The following is a 21,786-nucleotide window of genomic DNA, read 5'->3' as shown; positions in this document are numbered from 1 at the left end:
TCCAGTTCCAACCCCCTGCCACGGGCAGGGACACCTTCCACTAGAGCAGGTTGCTCCAAGCCCCGTCCAACCTGGCCTTGAACACTGCCAGGGATGGGGCAGCCACAGCTTCTCTGGGCACCCTGTGCCAGTGTCTCACCACCCTCACGGGGAGAACTTCTGCCTAATGTCTGACCTAACTCTGTCAGTTCAAAGCCATTCCCCCTTGTCCTATCACTACATGCCCTTGTAAAAAATTCCTCTCCACATTTCCTGTTAGCCCCCCTTTAAACATTGGAAGCCTGTTTTAAGGTCTCCCCTGAGCCTTCTCTTCTCCAGGCAAAGATCACAGTCCATTGCAGAAATGGCCTGAAATCCAACAACTTGAAATTAAGCAAACCCAGGCTGAATTAACAAAGTAACTGTATATGCAATATAAAATGGAGAACAGTTGGCTAAGCAGCAATATTGAAGGTAGGATCTGGGGTAATAGCAGATAACAAACCGAGTATGCTGGTGCTGTTTGTTGTGATCTTGAAAACCTGGAATGCATTTCCAGGTATGTTGAGGAACTGCAGAAGACAGTTATTCATCAGAGCTCAGCACAGCGAGCACTGTACCTAGTTCTAGGTGCTTTGGGAAAGATAAAGACATAATCTGGAGAAAGTCCAGGGAAGAACAAGAAAAGGAGGTTCAGAGAGCCTGATATAGGAGGAAAATATTGAACTTGTTCCCTCGTTTAAAAAAACACAAACAGTAGAAAAGGATGGAGGGTGGGGATTGATCATTAACTGTGTCCATTGAAGGCAGTTTAACTTGCATCAAGGAAGGCTTAAATTGGATGTTAGGGGCAAAACAACATTTTTCTGATTCAGTGTAGTGAAGCACTGGAACGGTAATTCAGGGGACTGGAGTTCCTGTTTCTAGGAGTCTGTAATAACAAGTTAGGCAATTCCTGATGGATGTTTGTCTAAACATGCTCTGTGCTGCCTCTGAGCATGGAGGACCTTGTCTCCCCTGCCCTGTACTGGTATTTTTCTCTGACAGTCAAAAGCCAGTTGTTGCCATCTGCATAATTCTGCAGCTATATGATTGCTGTTGTTTTGAGCCTTTCTCTCTTTTTTTTTTTTTTTTTTTTAGTGGGTCTAAATTGTAAGATAGAAGGCTCCTCTGCTCCTGTCTGTTCTTAAAAGTGCCAGAGATCCTTTCTTTGTGACAGCTGCCTCATAGCTCTGTTTCTTCCTGAGCTTGCTTATTACTCAAAGGGTGCGGGGTGTTCAGCATCTCTGAGTCAGTCCTTCCCCTCTGTCTCACAGTAATAATATGTATCATGTATGAACCTCGGAGCTGTTTGCTATCCTGATTTCCCTTTAAGCTCTCTGGCCAGATCTCCATTTCGAGCGTGCTTAGAGGAGAGAGATCTATTTATATATTTATTTTTAAACCAACATAAACAAACACCTCCTTGCTCCCCTACCTGCAACTCCCCTTGCATGAAGAAAGGACTGAGAGCATTCGGCAGGGCAGGGAGCGTGCTTCTGCCTGCTCGCGGTTGGGATCTGCTGTGGAAGGGCAGCCTGTGTGCACTGCACCGAGTATCCGCTCGTGCCGGCCGCTTCAGCAGGACCCTGAGTAAATGAATGGGATCGCGTTCTGTTCTGCTGACTTCTCCTGCATGGTGAGTGAGCAGCTCTGCATTGGCTGGGGAAGGATGCTGCATGCAAGCAGACGACTTCAGCAAGCTACGCAGATGCTCCCGAGAATAGCTGGTGGATGGAAGATGGTTTCATTCTTTTCAATATTAAGGGAGAGGTATTTCCAGCAGTAGCAAAATGTTGCTTGGAGCAGGCATTTGCCAGATGGTTTCAGCTCCCCCGAGGCTTTGGGATGTGAAAGGGAAAGGGCCAGGAACACACTTTTGATTCATTCCATTAGTAGATTAATCGTCACTGTCCTGGCTTAATAAGTCTCTTAGATTTCCCAGTGGAAATGGCACATGTAATTCTGCCCAGGTCACGCTCTGCACACCTGTGTTGAAGCTTTCACAGCAAGAAGCTATGCTGCTGCAGGCAACATCCGCAAAACGAGACTTGGGGGGGGGGGGGGCAGGGTTTTTTGGTGGGAAAGAGGTGAGAAAATGTTTTTAATAAGTACTGTTAAATAATGCTAGTGGGAGCGAGACGACTTGTGAGAACATGCTTGAATTCTTCTGCCATTTTGGTGGGAGGTGTATTTAAAAACCTTGCAGTGGTAATTTGATGTTGTGGAGCTGTGGTTTTTTTTCTCTCCATTCTGTATTAATTGCCGGCTAGATTGCGTATTCCAGGAAGTCTGTGATTAGAGGACAAGGGTGCTCTTCCTGATAAAGGTCAGAGGCTGCTGTCTCTAGAGGCTGGTGATAAAATGAGGAGAACTGTCTCACTGATTTTAAGTGAAAACCTGAGCAGATGCTGCGCTGCTATTTACTTTGGGGAGGGGGGAAACTGTCCTCCGTGACCTGTCTCTTCCTGCCTCTCTTTCCACACGCCAGCCAATTGTTGGGGAGTGAATTTAGTTGCTGCTGCCTCCCACACAGGAGAAGGTTTGTAGCTTTTGGCAGTTTTAGCAGGAATCTGCGTTTTTAACTCTTTTGGTGCCTGTGCATTGCAGTGAGCTGCACTCTGGTGTCACAGCAGCACTGAGCTGTGCTTGCTGCCAGGCCTAATAAAGGTTTTCCAGGAGAACTGTATCTGATGAAACCCGATGAAATTCCTTCACTTATTGAGGAGAGACTTCAGGTGCTGCCAGCAAACACATCCTTGCCTTTTCTGATCTGTTATTCCTGATACACCTGGAGATCATGGGCTGCCCTCTCTTACAGGTCAGGAGGAAAGCGGTGGCTAACGCTGGCCACAGTTTGATAGTCATCTTCGTTCCTGGGGCACCTGTCACCCTGGCTCCTTGCCATGGTCTCCCTAAGCTAAAACAGTGCTCCTCAATTCCAAGTGCTTGGAGAACATCTTGTTTTCCAACCATTTATGGCAGCTAGCTCCAATCCTTTGCAGCGTCTGAAGAAAGACTGACAGGGGCCAAAGGAGTAAATGTCATGAGACTCCGGAGCTTTCTGCTGAAAGCTGAGATAGAGATATTTTACATCCCGCGGTATATGTAGCCGGATTTAGGCTCTTTGGTATTTCCAGTAGAATGGCATTTCAGAACTGGGAGCTGAACTCTGACAGCAGCGTTGTCCCCACTTGCTGCCAACTTCACCCCAGACAGAGAACTGCTGTATTTCATGAGCAGCTGCTGCTGTGGAGCAGAGCACGGGAAGAGTGATAGTCTCTGAAATAATTTGAAATATACTGGCACAATAGACAGATAGAGACAGCTCTCTGAATTCCACTCAAGAATTAATCTAATCATTGTGTAATATGTTCTTACTGGTCTATTCTACCTAAAGGGCAAACTTAACTACATTAGGCACAATTTGGAGCATTTGATTTCCTTCAGACTTAGAATTAGGATACAGCTGACTATCCATGTACATATTTTGAGGTTTCTGGGCGTCTCTAATCCAGTTTGTAGTGACATTAGCATTAGATAACCATAGCAAGGCCTTTATCTGAAAGAAAACATGCATTCTTCAGGTCACACAAGGATGAAAAAAGATTGTTCTGGTCACTGTTGCTTTCTGGGAATTTGGGAACAAGGAGGAATTTAATATGTTGTTGTCGCCGGTTGCTTTGTTATCAAAGTGAGCGGCTTCTCTAGTGCGTACAGTAGTTGTCAGACAGTATGGCTACACTTCAAAGCTTAAATCTGGATTAAGATCAGATGAGAATTTATTGCATAGGACCTAGGGCACAATAACTGCGCAGGTTGACTGGCTATAGTTACTTCATACCATTCATCTCATCTAAACCGAATGTGAGGGAAGCTGCTACTCATTCAATTTGTTGTAGGGATTGGAAGAGTAAGGAAGTGCAATCAGTCTCTAAAGGAAGAGCCTAATTGTGCCAGAAAAGGCATAAAAATTGAATTTACAGTACTGGTTTTTTTTTTGTTGTTTGTTTGTTCTTTTGTTTGGGTATTTTTGTCATGGTAGGATATTGGGGAAAAGAAGGGAAGGTGGAACAGGCTTAATACAAGCTCACCTGAAGGTGTTGGAGTGTCACAGTATGTTTGTAGCCCACAGACTGCAGTTGAGGACCAGATATATAGCTGGTCTGCTCCTATGAGAGCCAAAATCCTCCAGATTCCAGTATATAAATTGACACAAGTGCCGAGAAATACATCTGAATTCGTTGGGACGTCCCATGTTACAAACTCAGGGTGTTTCCTGTACTCAGTGCATGTGAGATCTGCAGAATGGCAGAATGCCCTGTTAAGAGATACAGGTAGGTATCTATCTGCACGTCGTCTTGCAAGTCCCATATTAAATATATACACTAAAAAGACTTTGAAGAATGGACTATCTTTTCTTATGAAGCAAAATACAAGTAGTGCAGTTAGCCTTTACATACACACACTTGTCTTAAATTGTCTTATGCTCGTAATTCCCTGAGGAACCAGTCAGATGGAGGGAGCTGTTTGGTGCAGCCATGAGAATAATCCAGCTAGGTGGTGGTGGCACAGGTATGGTTAAGGGCTGTTTTGCTCAGAATGAGATCAGAAGCAGAATTGCTTTTCTGACAACTGACCTTTGCTGATCACTGTGAATTGAAGTTGAGAATATTGTATTCTATAACTGATTTTTTCCAGTAGCATTTCTGTCCTCTAGAAATCTTCCTCTATATATCTATTTATGCCTCTTGTCTTATGCTTTATTAATGACTTCTACATTTGAACAGTCTGCTGTTCCTTTATGTGGTTTGACAACTGCCAATAGCCCTGTTGAAATATTTTGCTTTTAGTTCTGTTAATGGCAGTTTCGCCTGGATTTTCTTACTACCATTACATAATGGCAGTATCCGCAGTCCCCTGACACGTATGTTTGGTCTCTTTCCACCCACCGTTACTTATCACAGGTTGATGCTGCGTTCCAGTAAAGTCTTTAGCAATTCAGTTTTGTTGTTTCCCAGGAGCTGTCATTCAGTGTTTATCGGTGTTACCTCTTCATTAGCTGGAGTCCTTCCTTTCTTCTCTGCTGATTATATACTTGTGCCATTTCTCATGCTGAAGCCATATTTCAGGCAATCAGGTATTTTGTCTTCATTAGGTACGTAAGGCTTCTAGCTAATGTCTAGGTAGTATTTTTCTTCTCAGAGGGTCAAATGAAAAAATGTTACTTGAATAAAAAAAGAAATAAAGCAGCTGTCACAATAAGGATAAAAAAATGTGCACAATGTAGTGTTTGTTAAGCTGATTCCTTCCCTCTCATACATGTATTTGAGTCTACCTCTGGGTTTTATTAGTCTTTGAGCCTTTTTAAGTTGGAGAGAATGCATTTTATACTCTTAAAAAGGAATGTTAAAACCCAGCCTTCAGACCAAGTAGGCAGAATTTCATTCCTGTTGATGGCAACTTTACTATTGCAGGATTTGTAAACTGCATTCTACGCTGTAGTAAATTAGATCCCAGCATTACAGAGTCTTGTAGGTAAATATAGTAGCCATTATACCTTGATATAGTTGTATTGCCTAGGAAATGACTACTGTTATTGAAAAGGAATTTGCTCAGGGCAAGAGGGTATCCATTACTTCCTGAATAACTCGCTAACATTGTTAACCTTCCTCTGCACAAACAAGCCAGGAGGAGTCCCTTTCTGCAGAATGCTATTGTTCTCTATCAGTATTCCCCTTTATCAGCAGCAGGCCTAAGCCAAAGTTTCAGCATATTAATAAACCCCTGTGTGGTCCAGTGAAGAGAGCTACACCCTGTCTTCTCCTGTCCCCACTGCTGTAATACTCTCATCTTCATATCCTTTCTTAATTTGCTGTGCTGATGAATGACTGATGCACTTCACATGGTAAGCACGGAGACAAGAAAAGGTGTAACGATGCTGTAGCTCCATTGATGAGGTATTTGAAGCAGTGTCTCCCTTTCCACCTGAAGTCTCACATCTTGAATAGGCTAATACTTGGATGCCATCAGTTCATCCTTTGGTATAGCTTCCCTGGTGGACCATAAAGAGATGAACTGTTGATGTAGGAGCTGAGTTGCATTTTTTTTTTATTTATTACTTCCTCTTCAAAATCCACAACCAAATAAATACCCTGTTTAGGACTGACAAAGTAGTCTAGGGCATAGAAAAACTTTCTGCCCTTTATCAGTTCAACTGGATATTGTACTCCTGATTTGACACTAAAAATACACTTTTGCTGTAGTTTGATGCTGTGTAATACTTTGTGCTACTTAATGGAAAAATTGAAGGGAGATCAAATTTTGTTCTTTGGACATTACTAGTGAAGATATTAAGGCAGCTGTTAGTTACCTGAAAAAAAATAATTAAATACCAGTGTTAGAGGTTATTCTGATCCCCTCTTACAAGTATCTAAATATATTTGCTATATGCCAGTTCAGTATGGACTTCAGACTAGATCCAGTGTGTGGCTAGAATGGAGAAGATACAGCTTGAAGATCAAGCCTGGAGTGGCAGCACAGCTGCAGAGGTGCTTTGCCTTCTGCAGACATTAAGCTTGCTAGCTTTTCTTCAGAATATTGGAGGATTGTGAACTGCACTCCTGTTCCACCATAGTAAAGCTGACAGGAGTAATTCATGGAACATCCCAAAATCATTCCCAAAATATCCTGGGAGCAGTTGCATCACCATTTCATTTCTGCAGATGACTGCCTACACCAGTATACTGCAGTTGTAAGAATTCCTTGTATCTAAACGTTTGCATGCCCCTGAATGTTTAACTTTGAATTCTCTGGCTTCACATTTTAGTTTTGTTGATGTGGGTGTTCCTCAGTTTTAATTTAAAAGTGTATTTTTGTCTGGGAGCACATTTTCAGCAAAGTACTTTTGCTAGTTACTGATCTTATTGGGGTTCTCCTGAAGGATTGGCAGTGACTTCCAGAATAGTGCTCTTGCCCGTGCTTGTGACGAGAGGAAGATCCAAAAGAAAGTGTAAGAAGCTTTTCTTGGTACCCCCCTTGTGTGTTGTTTTCTTTTTCTTTTTTTTTTTCCCTCTTCTTTTTTTTCCTTCTTTCCTATGTACTTGAAAGATAAGCCTGTGAATTGAGACCTTCTGAAGTTTATTTAAGGACTTTAATTACTGTGTGAAGTCAGTAGCAGGACAGTTCCTGAAAACTCTTGGTTTTGTTTGCATGTCAAGGTGTTTTATTGTTTCAGGCTTTCTGCTTTTTGTGGAAGATAAACTAGCCCTTGATATTTTGCTTTTAAATAAGTAATTTCTGCTCAGAAGCCTCTTGCTGTGTAGCTGAACCATACCTGCAGGACAGAGAATAGGGAATCCAGTTTTCCAGTAATGAAATGGGTTGCTCTATAACAAAATGTCTTTTTTTTCCTTATAATATGCCAACATTTGGCTTATTTGCTTGGCAGAACATCTAAAAGGGATTGTGGTATTTTTCTGGGTGATTTATTATATGCACTTTGTATTCGTGCTTCCTTTCACAAACAGGATAATGCAGAAAGAGGCTTCCTGGAGTCCTTTTGGATGCTGACAGGAAATCTATCTTGTGGTTCAGAAATTCTGATAATCAGAGATAATGCCAGGATCCTGAGTGGAGGGAGGCTTCGCAAATGAGCAGTACCCTGCCACCGGGGTAGTCTCCAGCAGCACCCAAAGGGGTAAACCAACCTCAAAGAAGATCCTCTTATCTCCATAGGAACTGCATGTGTGCCCAGGGCTGCCTTCTGTGCCTCTCCCCAGATAGCTCCCAGCCCCATCTCTAATCTTCTTTAGGAAAAAACCCCCCAACCAAACAAAAACAAAAATCAACCAACCAAACCAAATAAAAGCCAAGACACAAGGCATGCCCAAACCCCACAGCTAGCAGGAGTCTGATTCCCCTGTTCTCTTGGTGGGATGTTCTGCCAGAGGAAGATAAGCCATGGAAAGCAGCCACTGAGTTGGGGAAACTTTCCTCTGAGCACCGCAGACCATGTCTCCCTTCCTATCTCCAGTCAGACCTTTTGTAGATGGTTCTTGAAGTGTTTATTGTGGTGGGACAATTGAGTCTTCATCCTCAGTCTGAATCTAGCTTCTGCATAAAATGTGGAAGCTCGGTTTGGCTCTTGGCTGTGAGACCAACTGTTTTCCTTTGGTTTGAAATGAGATTTCCCTCGTCAGCCTGCCCCAGCCTCCCCTCCTGCTTTTCAGCCAAGGAAAACTGCACAGTGAAGAGGAACTCAGAGATTCAACAGCACTTCTTAATCATAAAAGAATTTCATCTTAGAGTTCAGGCTGTTTTTAAAAACTCTTTTATGGTTTTTGTTTTACAAGAGAGGTTGCCAGGAAGCCTTATTAAACATCAGGAGTAGATACTTTTATGGTCAGTATTTCTCATTCAGGTATCCAAACACTCTCCCAGATGCATTCAGGTGCACTGTTTAATTTGCGCTCCCCTACCCGAGGCCTTCCACCTGCATCTTTGTTCTGCAAATCTCCTGTTATCAGACCCCACTTCATCTTTTCGCTTTGCTCAGCATTGGGTTGTTATTTTAGCTCTCATTAGTGGAAGAGTTCCAACCTGGATGCTTCTAGGAAAATTCAGATGCTGCGGAAATTGGTATTGGTGGCTTCACTGGTAACACTGCTTTCCTGACGCAGCCTTCTAGTGTTGACAGAGGTATAATTGTTTGGCCGAGCTTAGCCAACAGCAGCAGGGCTTTAATAATATGGGCTCCAGCAAACACCTGCATTTGGGGATGTCATTGCATCACAGTTTTACTTTTGGCCTTACAGCAGATTTAGTGTTAGTGCTGTAGGTAGGGCTTATTAGAACTGCAAGTACAGGTCATGCAGTTTGATGCAGACTGCTGGTTTTCCTGAGTGTCCTCACTGGAATATGTTCACAGCTGTAGTTTGGTTAAAACCTACTTGTTATCTGGTTACATCCCTTCTGTTTGTAAGCTCAAGCTAGATAAGAGGACCACAGTACTGTTTGTTGGGTGGCTGTTGGAACATCTTCCTTAGTCACTGCTGGAATGGAAAGCATTTTGTTATCGCAGACTGCAACAGTTCACTTTTCTCCAAATATAGAACAGAAATACGTACTGAATGCTTTGGTTCTTTCTTCAGTATTGGGGATGTTTCTAACTTTTCCCTGTAGTAGCAGGTCAAGGCAATTGCTGGGGTTGCTATTCTTGAAAAGCTTTGAAAAACTCATCATCTTCCACCTCTGGGTATGAATTTTGCCTCCTATCTTTAGGATTCCCTGGTAAATTTTATTTTCCCCCTTCCTAATTTCCTTTCTATTTCCCTCTCTCAACTTTTCTTTTTTTTTCACTCGCTAGAATATATACAAGTGTTCAGGTGTGGGATGTGACAGGGAAGCCCAACAAGCAATCTGGCTGTCCAGGATAAACATACCAGGGTACCTCTGGTTCCACTGAAGTGCTGAGTATTTCTGTAGATACACTGGTTTCATCTCTGTTCTCTTTCCATATGTCCAAATGCAATTCTCACAATAATTTTTACTTAAGCTACCACTAATTTCCATTTTTACAATTGATTGCTTTTTTTATGTCAAGATAGAATCTAATATGGAATTGCTCATTTTCAATGTAACACTTCTTGAACTAAGAAATTGTTTTCTGTAATTTGGAAATTTCAAGGGTGTTCTTTGGCATTAGCCCCCCGATGCCTCGTGCGAGTGTCGTTGCGTTTGAAATTCCTGGTGATCAGATAGGTTTTTTTCCTCTGTTATGAAGAGGTGCTTAGCAAGTCACTCATCCTGCGTGCTATCTAATGTGATTTCAGCAGTGTGAGGCAGACACACCAGCTCATACCCTGTCTTGAGCTTTATCTGCTAGAATGTTAATCCACGAGCATTTGAAATCATACGCCTCTGAGACACAATCAGCTAGAAACCAATAACATCAGTTTGAAACTGTGCTGTACCTATTCCCTGTTTGCCCACTCAGATCTTTCCTAAATAGGCTAGAACCTTTTGTAAGTGATTTTTTAAGCATTTGGCTTATTTGAAACTTCCATACCAGCAGTATTTTGGGGGTTGAATTTATGTACACAGCTAAGCAGACATAATTCTTCTTTTATGGAATTAAGGCCTTTGATACTGGTACAGAAGCAGGTAGATTTTTTTTTTTTTTTTCCCCTCTGTTTTACCAGTGCCTCTTATTTTGCCAAATACCTTGATACAATATTAAATAGGTGGTTACTTGCTCCCTTTTTTCTCTTTCCTCTTTTACTTGCTGAGACCTTCCTTACCTCTCTAACAAACATTAATGTCTTCGCTTTCTTCCCCGTTCACTTTGATTTACACAACAGCCTCCCACCAGAGAAGAGGGACCAATGTTTCACTAGGCTACAGCTCTCTGAACAATTTTCTTTTAGCTTGGTATTATTAATTTCAAAATCTTTTTCTGTCTGCTTCTAATCCTTTTTGAGACAGGAAAGATCCCTGAGAGATCATGCTTATTTCCACACACAGCAGCCTTCCAGGTTCCCTGACATACATCCTGTAAAGCACCGCTGTTAGGATTAAGACAAAGCATTTTCAGAGGAGCCTAGCTACCTGTTTCAGAAGCCCATTTTAGTCATGTCTGTCTTTGTTTTCCTGGAATTAGACTCATTAACATACTGTTGTCCTCTTGCTGCTTACAGAATATTTTGTGTTCTCTTCAGATAAATCTTCCAGAAAAATATGTCTTCATTTACACACCAGCTAATGTAGTTTGAAGATCTATATAATCTCAATAAAAGCTTAAAGAAGGCCTGATAGCTCATCTATATTGACCAAGTAAGTAATTATATTGGCCAAGTAAGTAATTTTCTTGCTTATAATCCAAGGCTAACATGGTTACTCCACTGCCACCAGTACTGTCTGCAATGGCGGTGCCTCTAGAGGCATCCTGCAGCAGCAGCATTTGCTGACGGGTCCGGGTACTCCTCTCACTGCTTGAGAATACCGAGCGTTGAGAAACCTGCTCTTGCAGTTCATCAAGAAGTGCTCGAGGACGAGGGGATTTCATCACCACAAGTCTACTGCTCTCAGTAATCTTCCCATATACCTTCCACGGAGAGGTGGTGGCCTAGTACCAACAGTGGCAAATGGATTCGAGCTGGTGTTTGGATGATTCAAGGAGGGTTAATAGGTCATGTTTTGCTGTGGAGGTTGAATGTGACCTGTCCCAACTGTGGAGTTGGTGGATGATTTGTAACCAGTCTCAGTTGTTGAAATTAAGGAGAACAGATTTAGCCTGAAAGTGTTTCTTTTTAATCCCATGCGGGAGTGGCCTAAAGAGTGCCTGGGTCATTCTTCAGCTTAGTTTTAAGCATTCATCTTTTTCAAGTCTAAAAGTAGGATTTATTTGGGTTTCCTAATCTGGTTCATGTGTCTTCTCCCTTTCTCTTCTGCTCACAAGGAATCTCAGCTTTCATTAAAATGACAGTAAAATAATTTTTTATTGGGATCAGAAGAAAATCCTGAAAACGCTCTCAAGGTTATTTGGTGCAGAAGTGTCTGCCTGAGTCTGCAGGCTGCCTGAACTCATAGCTGCTGCTGAAACGTTAACTGAAGTGTCCAACTCTGGTGCAAATGTCAGCACTGATGCTGTTTCACTCCTCTTGGAGCACTGGAGAAGAGGTCTATTGATCACATGCTTTGCTGTTTGGAGACTGTAGAACATAGGTTTTGGTGCATTAAGCAACCTGGTCTAGTGAAAGTGGCAGGGGGTTGGAACTAGAAGATCTTTAAGGTCCCTTCCAACCCAAACTATTCTGTGATTCTAAGTGAATTTTAGAAACATCGCTTTTTTACCTTCTTGACCTGACCCGTGGTGCCAAAAAGTGGGAGCAGATGCGAGGCCTGAAAGATGCTGTAGTTGAACAACCTTGAGTTTCCTGGATCAGGGCTCCTGCTCCTTCCCCTGAGCAGCAGGGCTTGGGTTTTCCTGGCTGCTGGAAAGCTGAGCAGCATCCTGCCTGTCTCTAATGAGCGCTTCCCTGTGGCTGCTGTGTCCTTTCTCTATGTTTCCATACAGGACTGCAGCGACAGCCATGTATTTATTTCCTTAGAGCCCGTCAGCATCTCATGTGCTCGTGCTTGTACCTGGGACAAGCGAGGCGTGGGGTGTGGTTGTGGCTTGCTGAAGGTGACTGGAGCCCAGGGAGCGCGGAGCATGCCTGGAATATCCACGCTGGCTGCAACGGGAGGCCCATCCATTTGTTGCTCCATGAGGAGATAGGGCTTGACTTGTGGGTGGAGCATGGCAGGCCGCATGGCTGCTTGCTTTGCTCCGAGCCCGCTGGATTGTGCTCTCGTGTAATCTTATCAGTAAAGGGAGTAGAGCTGATCTGTGAAAAAGCACCATTTCTGTATCTTTAGCTGAGATAAAAATATTTCTTCAGAACTCATTTCCAAGGAGACTGGTACCTCAATGAAAACATGATTTATTTCTTTATTTTATATATATTCCCCCCCCCCCATTTGAAAGGAGGCCAATTTTAACGTTGCGTTTGGAGCCCAGCGAGGGAAGTCGATTCTTCATCTTGAGGTGGGAAGGGAAGGGGGCGAGGAACCCGTTTTCCTGGTTTGGAAGAGCGGTTTAACTGATTAATGAGATGAGAGGTGACACTTGTCCCGTGGCACAGGCATGGGGGATGGGACAGGAGCCTCTCGCATGGCGAAAGGCTTGCTGGAGCTTGTCGAGGGCGCTGGGGCAAGAGTGTCTTGTGCTCAGCGCACCCACGCTGGGGCTGCCTGAAACAGGAGCACAAGGCTGCGAAGGCGCCTGGCCCCGTCAGACTTGGGGGGAAGCTGCCGCCGGGCAAGCAGGAACCCGATACACTCGGAGGAACTGGAGCCAGCTGCTGCTTTCCCTTTAGCAATATATGCAAGTCTGTAAAATACTCATGCAGAGCCACCTGCGAAGGCAGATTAACCCCTTTATCTGTGAGGCGCTTCTCTTCCCCAGCTCACGCTGACAGTGAGCTCCTGCGGGAGTTCCGGGGTGGCTGGCGCACCACAGGTTTCCTCCTTAGCTTCAGGATCCCTGTACTTGTGTTCCTCGGTGCCTGTCAGTGGTTAATGATTAAATACAGCTACTGAGTTGTGACCGAATTTTGGGTGTTGGCTAATGGGGCAGATGAAGACGTGCAGAACTTGCCTATAGCACCATGCAGGGCTCCTGCATCTAAGGATGATTCTGGGAGAAGCAATTAGCCGGTGGGGGGGGAATGGTCCTCACCCCCAGTGACCTTGGAGGGCAGTGCTTTGCCTCATTCACATCTAAATATCCCTTTTCTAAAGTAAGCACACTCGGGCGCGGGGAGCTGGGCTGCATTTATTACTAACCCCACCCATCCCTGCCTCTTGCAAGAATCTTGTGAGGCCGAGATTGTGTTTTTAGAAGCAGAATGACAGAGAGAAATTCCCTGGAGGCGAATGCAGAGTGTGTGCTGTGCACGCCAGTACAGACACACGGGGCTGGGAACTCCCAGGGAGAGATTAAGTGCGAGAGAAGAGCACAGAGCAGCCAGAGCTGGAGGAGGGGGGTGGAGGAGGAGGCGGGACGCTTTCTAAGCCTCAAACTGAGCCATTCGGATATTATCTATATATTTCTTTTTCCTTAAAAAAACACCAAAACACCAAACGCAAAAAACCCTCAACCAACCTCGGCCTCGACAGTCTCACTGAAGTGCCTCTTGTGTTGCCGGATCACCTCACTGGGTTTGAAGGACCCAGGCTAACATGATGTACCTCTGGGTGAGTAGAGAAGCGTGTGTGAGGGCTTGCACACTTTGCACATATAAGGAGTGGAAAGCTGAAGGACTCTGCACTAATGTGAGCGGCCTTCACTGTTGGGCTTAGCTCTCTGCAGCCTCTACACACAGTGGGCTGTAGTTTTCCCTTGTAAAAAAGTAATGTTTAGAGCAAGTAGTATTAACTGGGTATTGAGCCGGCTTTTCCTGCGGTTCTAAGTTCCTCTGGAGAGAGAAGTTTTGGGCAGGTGCCTTGGAGACAAAATTTTTGGTATAAGGCTGCTCACTGTCTGCCATCTGAGAGACCTGTTTATATTTATTAATTATTTTTTTTCCATGCATAAGGTTGTTCCCATGTGCCTCCGCTTTATGGGATTTTGGTGTTACTGAGAGACAGCCCAGGGAGTGGAGGAGTGCTGCCGAAAGGCATCTGTAGTCACTGAAGTTTAAGAGAGGAGCAGGGAGGGAATAGATAGTTTTGCAGTTTGGGGCTTTGGGGAAGAAGCTTTTTCGACAGAAGTTGGATGCAAGGTTGTTTTTCCAGAAGTGGCGCAGCTACTCAAGTTTCTGGTGGAATATGGAAAATAATGTCAGGAAAAACATGTGTGAAATATTATATAGATCCAGCAAGCAAAGTAAAAGCATGCATAAAAGCATAAATATATTTTCAGCCTCTGAGCAAGAACTGGAATTTCCTCTGGAGCAGTCAGCTGTTAGGCTGCTCAGTTAGTCATCTACGTGAAGTTCTGTCTGCTCCTGGGCACCCTTGAGATCAGCGGTTCGCTGTTGTGTTCCTTACCTTAGATACTTGAGGTGCAGAGTAATCAGTTCGCAAGTTTTTGTTTGTTTTGCGTCTTCGAAAAAAATCTGTAAGTCTGAAGGTGGAGGCTCTCACTGCTGCTGCTTTGGGAGTCCGGCTTCCCATCACTCCCAGGAACAAACACTGGTTTATTTTAGCAACAAAGCGAGCTTTGGAAGCCAGGCAGAAGGATTTGACTTCCCTCCTTTGCACATACACACACTATCTTTGTTGCAGGGTAACTTGATTCTGTGCTGGGGTATGCACACTTGCTTGCTTTCCTCCAGCTGGCCCCGCTGGCAGGCACGTCCACCTTCCCCACTCTTCCCCCTTGCCGCAGCCTGGCATGCGGGACCCCAAAGTGGGATGCCGGCTTTTAGGGAGAAAGGCTGGGCAGGCTCCGTGGCTCAGCAAAGATTTGTGCTTGGTTTGGTGGGTGGAGTAAGAGGAGAAGTTAGTTTAGCCGTGCTGCTGCTGATTTTAGATAAGCAGTAAACAATGGAGATGTTCCTTACCCGGCTGAAGCATGGAGGATGCCGGCTTGTGAGTGTGGGAGCTGGGGAGAGTTGCCTCAGCAAGGGGTGCACAGGCACGGTAGTACAAAGCAGAGGGTGTGTAAAGAGCAGCGTTGGCCCAAAAGGTGAAATGCTGTCCTGGATTCTTAAGAGAGAGGGTTGAGTTTTGGGACACTTGCTGGCACACCAACACCAGTATCCCTCCATGGGCTGCTGCTTCTGCCTGTGCCCAAAACTTTGGGCAGCGCTGTTGCTGTGCTTGCGTTGCAGTTCATCTTCAGAGGAGCGGGGAAAATAAGTGCTAAATGCTTGAGTAGCTGAAGGAGTTTTAAGGGCATCATGCAGGCATCGTGCCATGATAATTTGAAAAAATTAGTGAATTTGTGCTGTCTAGATATAATCTTTCCTTTCTCAGTACAAGTTCCCCTATTACTTTCAGGGAATCTTTCCCTCTTCAGTCCTTTCAGGAACCTTTTCCTCTGTGCTCATTTGTGTTTCTGCTTTAAGCTCTTTTTATCCTGACGGGCTACGTAACCTTTAGCAGTGAGAACAAGGAGTCCTGAGTGACAGATCTGGTTTGGTCTGGGGTTTGCTGTGCCTCGGCTGTGCTGGTTTCTTGCTTCCCTGCTCACAGGTTCCTCTCCTTCCCCCCCCATCCCTTCCCTCCTTGTTCCCCATGCTGTGTCTTTTCAGTCCTGCACCTCTTGTCCTTGGAACGTCAGGACTTCAGTAGGTGCATGGTGATTTGTACTGAGTCATTCCTTAATTCAATGCATGAAGCTCCATTAATGCAATGTTAAATTTGAGGTTTTAAATATGCAAGTCCTGAAATCCAGAATTAAGGTTCCCACAGCAACCATAATGTGTGTGTGTGTGTCCCAAGGGTGCATGTTACAGAATTATCTTCCTTGAGGAGATTGTGCAATACTGAATGCTGTCACATCAGACAAATAATAAAATGAGAATGCACCTTCCTCTGCAGCTGTAGTATGGTGTGAGTACTGAGCCCAAAAGGACAAGCTACCTGCAATATCACAGTCCCATCCTGATTATAGTGCTGTCTCTGAAACGCAGTGGTGGTGTAGCCTTGGTTCAGACTGACATTCCTGCTCGCTGAACTGTATTCCCTCGGGTGAAACTTGTTGCAGGATACTTTTAAATGAGGGCCTTGTAGACTGCAGGGGATTGTGGGCTGTGAAGAGCTGGAGTGGGAAACTTGAAGTATCTGTTGTGGTGACCTAATGCTTGGCATTGTGAGGGAAGGGAAGGTGGCAGACTAGCTGTGCCAATAAATAGCAAGAGAGACTATTTATCTTAACACTTTCATTGTGTAGGATGCAGTTGTATAAAGTCTTTCTGAAGCAGAGACGGTGTGATAGTCTTTCTGATGTTGAAAACCGAGTGCATACATCTGATCATCAGTGTTGAAACTCGAGGAGTTTCAACGTATAGGAGGTGTGTATAGGGGTTCTTTTTTTGTTCGTAAGGGATCATCTAAAACTACTTCAGTCTCTTCACTCGCTCATCCCTGTTTACCTGCAGATGTGTGGACTCCTGAATTGCTCAAGAGGGCTCCTAGTCAGCAGTTACCATGGGGTAATTTGGGCTATGAAGGTGAGAGGGTCTTTGCTCGGGAGGAGGTCTGTACTGACAACACAGGGGCAGGCATTCTGCTGGCGACAGCCAGGAGCAAAGTGGTTTGAGTGTGGGAAAAGTGTTCAACCCTTTTCTGGATAAGAAAGCCTATTTTTTTTCATTTATGAGCAGATGAATCTTTGTGTACTGTGAGTCATAAGATACAATCTAGAGTCATTTCATTCCAAGTATTTTCTAAAGAGCATGATGTGTTCTGAGAGTTGCATGTATGAATGTTGCCTTGTTGGAGGTCTGTTGTTACAAGAAAGGTTGAAAGGAAGGGGCAGCAGCCCTAGCAAGCAATTTATCAACCATCCTTCTCTCCTGTGCTCAAAGACAGCTGAAACTATCAAAGGCAGGAGGGACCAAGGCAGGGGAGGTCCATGCTGTTGCTAGGCTTCTGGTAGGAAAGCACTGGATTCATCGCTCTGATCTCAGATTATAGTGGGTATAGATAATTTCCTCATTTCTCGCAGCCATGTACAGAGTACATGCTGAGTGTTTGTGAGAGGCCTGGCTGCCTATTGCAACTAGAAATGATTTCTTTCTCTAGAGCCCTGTGAAAGTGAAGATCTTACCTAGACCTACTAATTACCATACAAGCAAGAATAGTGCCAGTAAGCTTGCCAAGCTCTTTTTGAAGCATTTTTTATGTTGTTGGTTTTCTTCCTGACCTGCCTTTTACTTGCCTTTTTGTCACTTAAAAGCCTCTCTTTGCATTCACTGGAATAATTTTTCCCCTAGGCTCCGAGCTCATCAGTTTTACCACCAAGGGATTGGAAATCCAACTCTGCTGCCAAATTTGGGTCTTAGCAACGTGCTCTCCCTCACGCCAGGTCTTCCTATTATTTGTTTGGATGTTGTGGGGTTTTTTTTTTTCATGAGAGGTAACTACAGCAGTGAATAGTATGGTCATTATGGCGTGCCCTTCAAAGCATGCATCTGATAGCAGCAAAGCAAGTGGCTGTCCAAGGAAAATGGCCTCCCTGCTCTGTTCCGGTGCCAAGCCTGGGGCACCTATTGCAGGGGAATTCTGGCTGTGCCTGTAGGTCTTTGGCTGGAACCTGTTTTGTAGGAATGGCAAATAAACATGTCAAGCATCAACTGAAGCTCTGATGGGATGAAGAGCAGCAGTCACAGCCTCGGTCAGTGCCGAGAGAGGTTAAGATGTGGGACACGGTGGCTCTAAGCCTGCAGGAAGGTTTTCCTGAATGCATGTTAGAGGTCATGCCTGGGTGTGAATTTCTGTGAATATGGTAAAAGGCACTTCAGGTTATATAACACTGATTTTGGATTCTTGCTCCAGAGCAGCAGAGCCCTGGAGAATCATAAAATGGAGCTCATGTAAAAATCCCTGAGCTGGTAGTGCATGAGCTGATTCCCCACCCTGCAAGTCCCCATGGTGCCATACTGTGGCCTGCATACGTAGCAGCTTGAATCCAGGAGTAATATAGTTATGTTTGTCCAGCAGTGCAACTGAGATAATGAGTTCTGCTGCTCGATAAGGGTTATTAGCTTTGGTGCTGCACCTTGTGAACATGGCTGGGCTGCTTCCACACCCAAGCTGCTCCCTGCACAGCTGGTTTGGGAATGCCTGCATTTGTGTTTCCCTGGGGGGGTTAGTGTGACGAAGCGACTTGCATCTATTTGCATCTAGGGTTTTATACAGGCTTTGGAGATTTGGGAAACAGAGAAAGAAGGGTTTATGAAAAGAGATTATATAATGTGACTGCCTATGTTACTAGAGCACTATGAGTTGATAATCCAGGTGATCTTTTCCAGTTCTATGTTCCTGCAAGCCTGTAATCCTGGAAGATGTCAAGGTCACTACTGAGACCAAAAAGCCTGGAGCAGCTCAAGAAAGAGAAGGCATTTCAAATTAAGGTCCCGGCTTCAGAGGAGGGAGATTGAGGATCAGGATGATCTATTCTGTAGGCTACACTGGATTAATGTAAACCCAGGTAAAATCATGCCCAGCACGTTGCCATCACGTTCAGGAATTACCTTCCCTGGTGAGTCTAAACAAGAGAATTAGAGGGGTCTAGGCTGGCTGAGTTGGCGTGAGTTTCTCAAGCAGTTCTTCTGCCTGACTGCTCTATTCCCACCTGTCCAAACAGCAATGAGCGCGGGGGACCCTGTTTGCTCTAAGCCTGTCCAAGTCTTGGGAGACTGACAGGACTAGGTCCTGTTTAAGTTAGTTTTTCCCAAAACAGACCGTTTATCTTGGAAGGAAGAAGATAAACCATAAGAGAATAAGGAGAGAATAAATCTCAGCCTTCCTGGTTTCCAGCTGAAAGCTTGAGGAAGAGCGCAGATAATAGCAATTTGAGATTGAACATCTGTGTTTCCTGCACTTCCTGTGGTGCTTATTTGCAAATCTTAATTCCAGCAGCACCATAACCATATACTTGTCCTAACCCCCAAGGTTACAGCAGTGGTATAGGAAAGGACTTTTGAGTGATCTGAATTTGGATGGCCTTTTTGCTACAGCTCTAAGCAGTCTAGGGTATCAACTGTGTATGTGTGCATGGTGTGACTGGGTGGCTTGTGTGGTTAGCTGGAAGAGATCCCTTTGTCCTTCAGTGAAGGCTATTCGGTACAGTAGGAGTTTGAGTCAGGTTGTAGGGTCAGACAGAATGTTTTCTTTTGGGAGTTTCAGTTTGGAGGGGGATCTGCAGTCTGTATCCGCAGTACCGTGGCTCTGGATGGTATTCCATACCAAAGACTGCATGACACATCCTGCGGCCGTGCACTGGTGAGGCAGGCTGTGCTGATGGACCAGTGCAGATAGTTCTATGCTGAAGTGGAAACAGGCTTAAAGAAAATTAAGAAATCAATTGAGGATGTGCTCCGTGCCCTGCAGGGCTAAATTCTTTTGCTGAAAGTGTTAAAGATTCCTCAAAGCTGTGAAGAAGTTTAAACAAGTAATTAAGTTTCCCTTGTCTGTCCCTTAAATTTAGGTTTCATTGTTCTCAGAGTCCTGTGTCTCATGACTAATATACTGCCTGCACAATGCTCTGGCTGATTTTTTACCAGATGGTTCTTGGGTTTGTAGCTGAATCCAGGGCAAAGGCAGTTAGTTTTTCTCCTGCTTCAAGTGAAGCTTCAAATGAAACATGCTGTCCCCCACACAATGCTCTAATTGAATCTTGGACATAAGATAGCGATGAAGTGAAAATATTTTGACCAGATGACAGGGTTTTTTTAGATATTCTTGGGGATTATTATTCATCGTGCTTTAAGGAGCTGGCAGAGGATAATACTGGAACACTCCTCTGTACTTTTTTATAATTTATAAAGCATGTAGTATTGAAACAAAGCTGAAATGTAGAAAAAAGCTTAAATTCAAATATCTATATGTGGGTAGAAAACAGAAAATGTGCAGTGTGATCTGCCTGCTGCTATTTTTTACTTCTTCATTTCTGTTGTAATGGCCTCCTTTTTCAGCCCACCCTCAATCACTACAGTGATGTCTGCTAGCATCCATGACGTATGTACCTTTTTGAATGGAGAAGCCTCCTGAGTAAAGATGAAGCATCTCTTAGGAAGCTGGCAGTGCCTATTTGGCAGTGTACATGGAGTCTGTAGCTCCATCAGGACCATCTCAGTAATGCTGTGCAGGCCTGCTGGATCCATCAGTAGCTTCACCCCAATTTATTACACTGAGATTTTTGGCTGCTTCCTCACTGTTCTGCACAGTGAGGAGGAGCAGTGAATGCCGATTACTTTGATCCAGCCAGCTGAAAAGGAGAAGCATGTTCAGCATAGGTGAGGCTATTGATTGGGGCATCTTTTAAGAAATGGGTGGTATCTGCAATTTGGAATTTTAGTGTTGGAGAATTCTTCTGCAGCAAAAGCTTTGCTGGAGTATATATAGTGTATGCATAACTGCTGCTTTTAAACACCTTTAGGACTCACAAGTACAGTAGGAATATGAGGTGTCTTAATGCTTTTTCCTTGCACGGAGAGTATTGCTCTCCAGTGCAGCTGCTTAGCTGCTGTGAACGGGTATGCAATAAACACCCCTTCCCTCTTCAGCCGAGCAGGGTGGTGATGGACACCCTCCCATTTAAACATGCATGGTTTTCTCTCCTACAGGGATAAAAACTTTAAAAATGGTACACATATCTATACAGAACCAAATGCCTTGTCCCGTTTCCCTCTTTCCCTCCCCCCTGTTCCAACTCAAATTACTGGGAAGCTTTGGAAACTTCAGGGCAGGGGAATAGAGGTGCAGCTGGCCCGCATGTGTTGCACCAGCTGTAATGCAAATGAAACATGCCGAAAGAGGCTTTTCTCACTTTTGTAATTCTTGGATATTGTTGCGCCACGGGGACATGCGACAATTTGTCTTAAATGTGTTTGCTGATATGTTCTGCACGCTATACTGCGTCCTTTGTTCCACGCCGGCAAGAGACAATATCAAAATCCAATTGCCCGTCGGCAGCATGTCTGAATGCAGCTGGGACTGTGCTCCTGGCTTTCCCATCCATCAGTCCTGGGGTGATCCCATCACGCTTGATACCAGTTAATGTAGAGCTGGCTGGAACATGGACTTTGGTAAATCCTCAGCTTTCTTGGCGGGTTGGACAAGTTGTTACAAAACCATGTGGGTTTTTGTCCTTTGTTTCTGAAAGTACCTATTGGTCTTCTGTGAGAGGGCTGAAGGGGGAAGTCCCTGTAGGAAGACAACCTGCATGCTCGTCTGTTGGTACCAGTCAACTTTTCCAACGCTTATCTGAAGCAGTAAAACACGGGCGCTGGGCTTCAGTTGTGTAAAAACAAAAGCTGATGTTGACTTAATCCCATTACATTGCGTTGATCTCTCAACCACTGGACTCTTAGTAGGATTCCAGCTTTAATCCTGTAAGGATCAATCTGGCCCGTTGCTTTTCTGTCCTGATCCTAAATCCCCCTTTAATCTTGTTAATTATACCAGGCCTTTTTTGGTTTCATTTTTTTCTCCCTTGTGGACCAGCAAAACCGCATTAAATCTTCACGTTGCTGTCTCTGACCTGGTGTT

General features: G+C 44.4%; 1 protein-coding gene across 12 annotated transcripts in view; it reads left to right on the top strand.

Annotated features, from left to right (window-relative positions):
- RBFOX2 (RNA binding fox-1 homolog 2) overlaps positions 1–21,786 on the top strand; it is a 173,346-nt gene that overhangs the window by 45,569 nt on the left and 105,991 nt on the right. The window contains exon 1 of one of the 12 annotated variants that reach the window (XM_030478015.1): positions 1,767–1,791. The exons of the other annotated variants lie outside the window; for them this stretch is intronic. The gene's annotated coding sequence lies outside the window, so the exon portion shown is untranslated. Of the gene's footprint in view, positions 1–1,766; positions 1,792–21,786 lie in introns of those variants that run through there. 12 annotated transcript variants of the gene reach the window in all.

This window comes from Strigops habroptila, chromosome 3, assembly GCF_004027225.2.
Source record: "Strigops habroptila isolate Jane chromosome 3, bStrHab1.2.pri, whole genome shotgun sequence".
NCBI classification, from domain to species: Eukaryota; Metazoa; Chordata; class Aves; order Psittaciformes; family Psittacidae; genus Strigops; species Strigops habroptila.
This window is presented reverse-complemented; position numbering and strand designations above follow the sequence as displayed.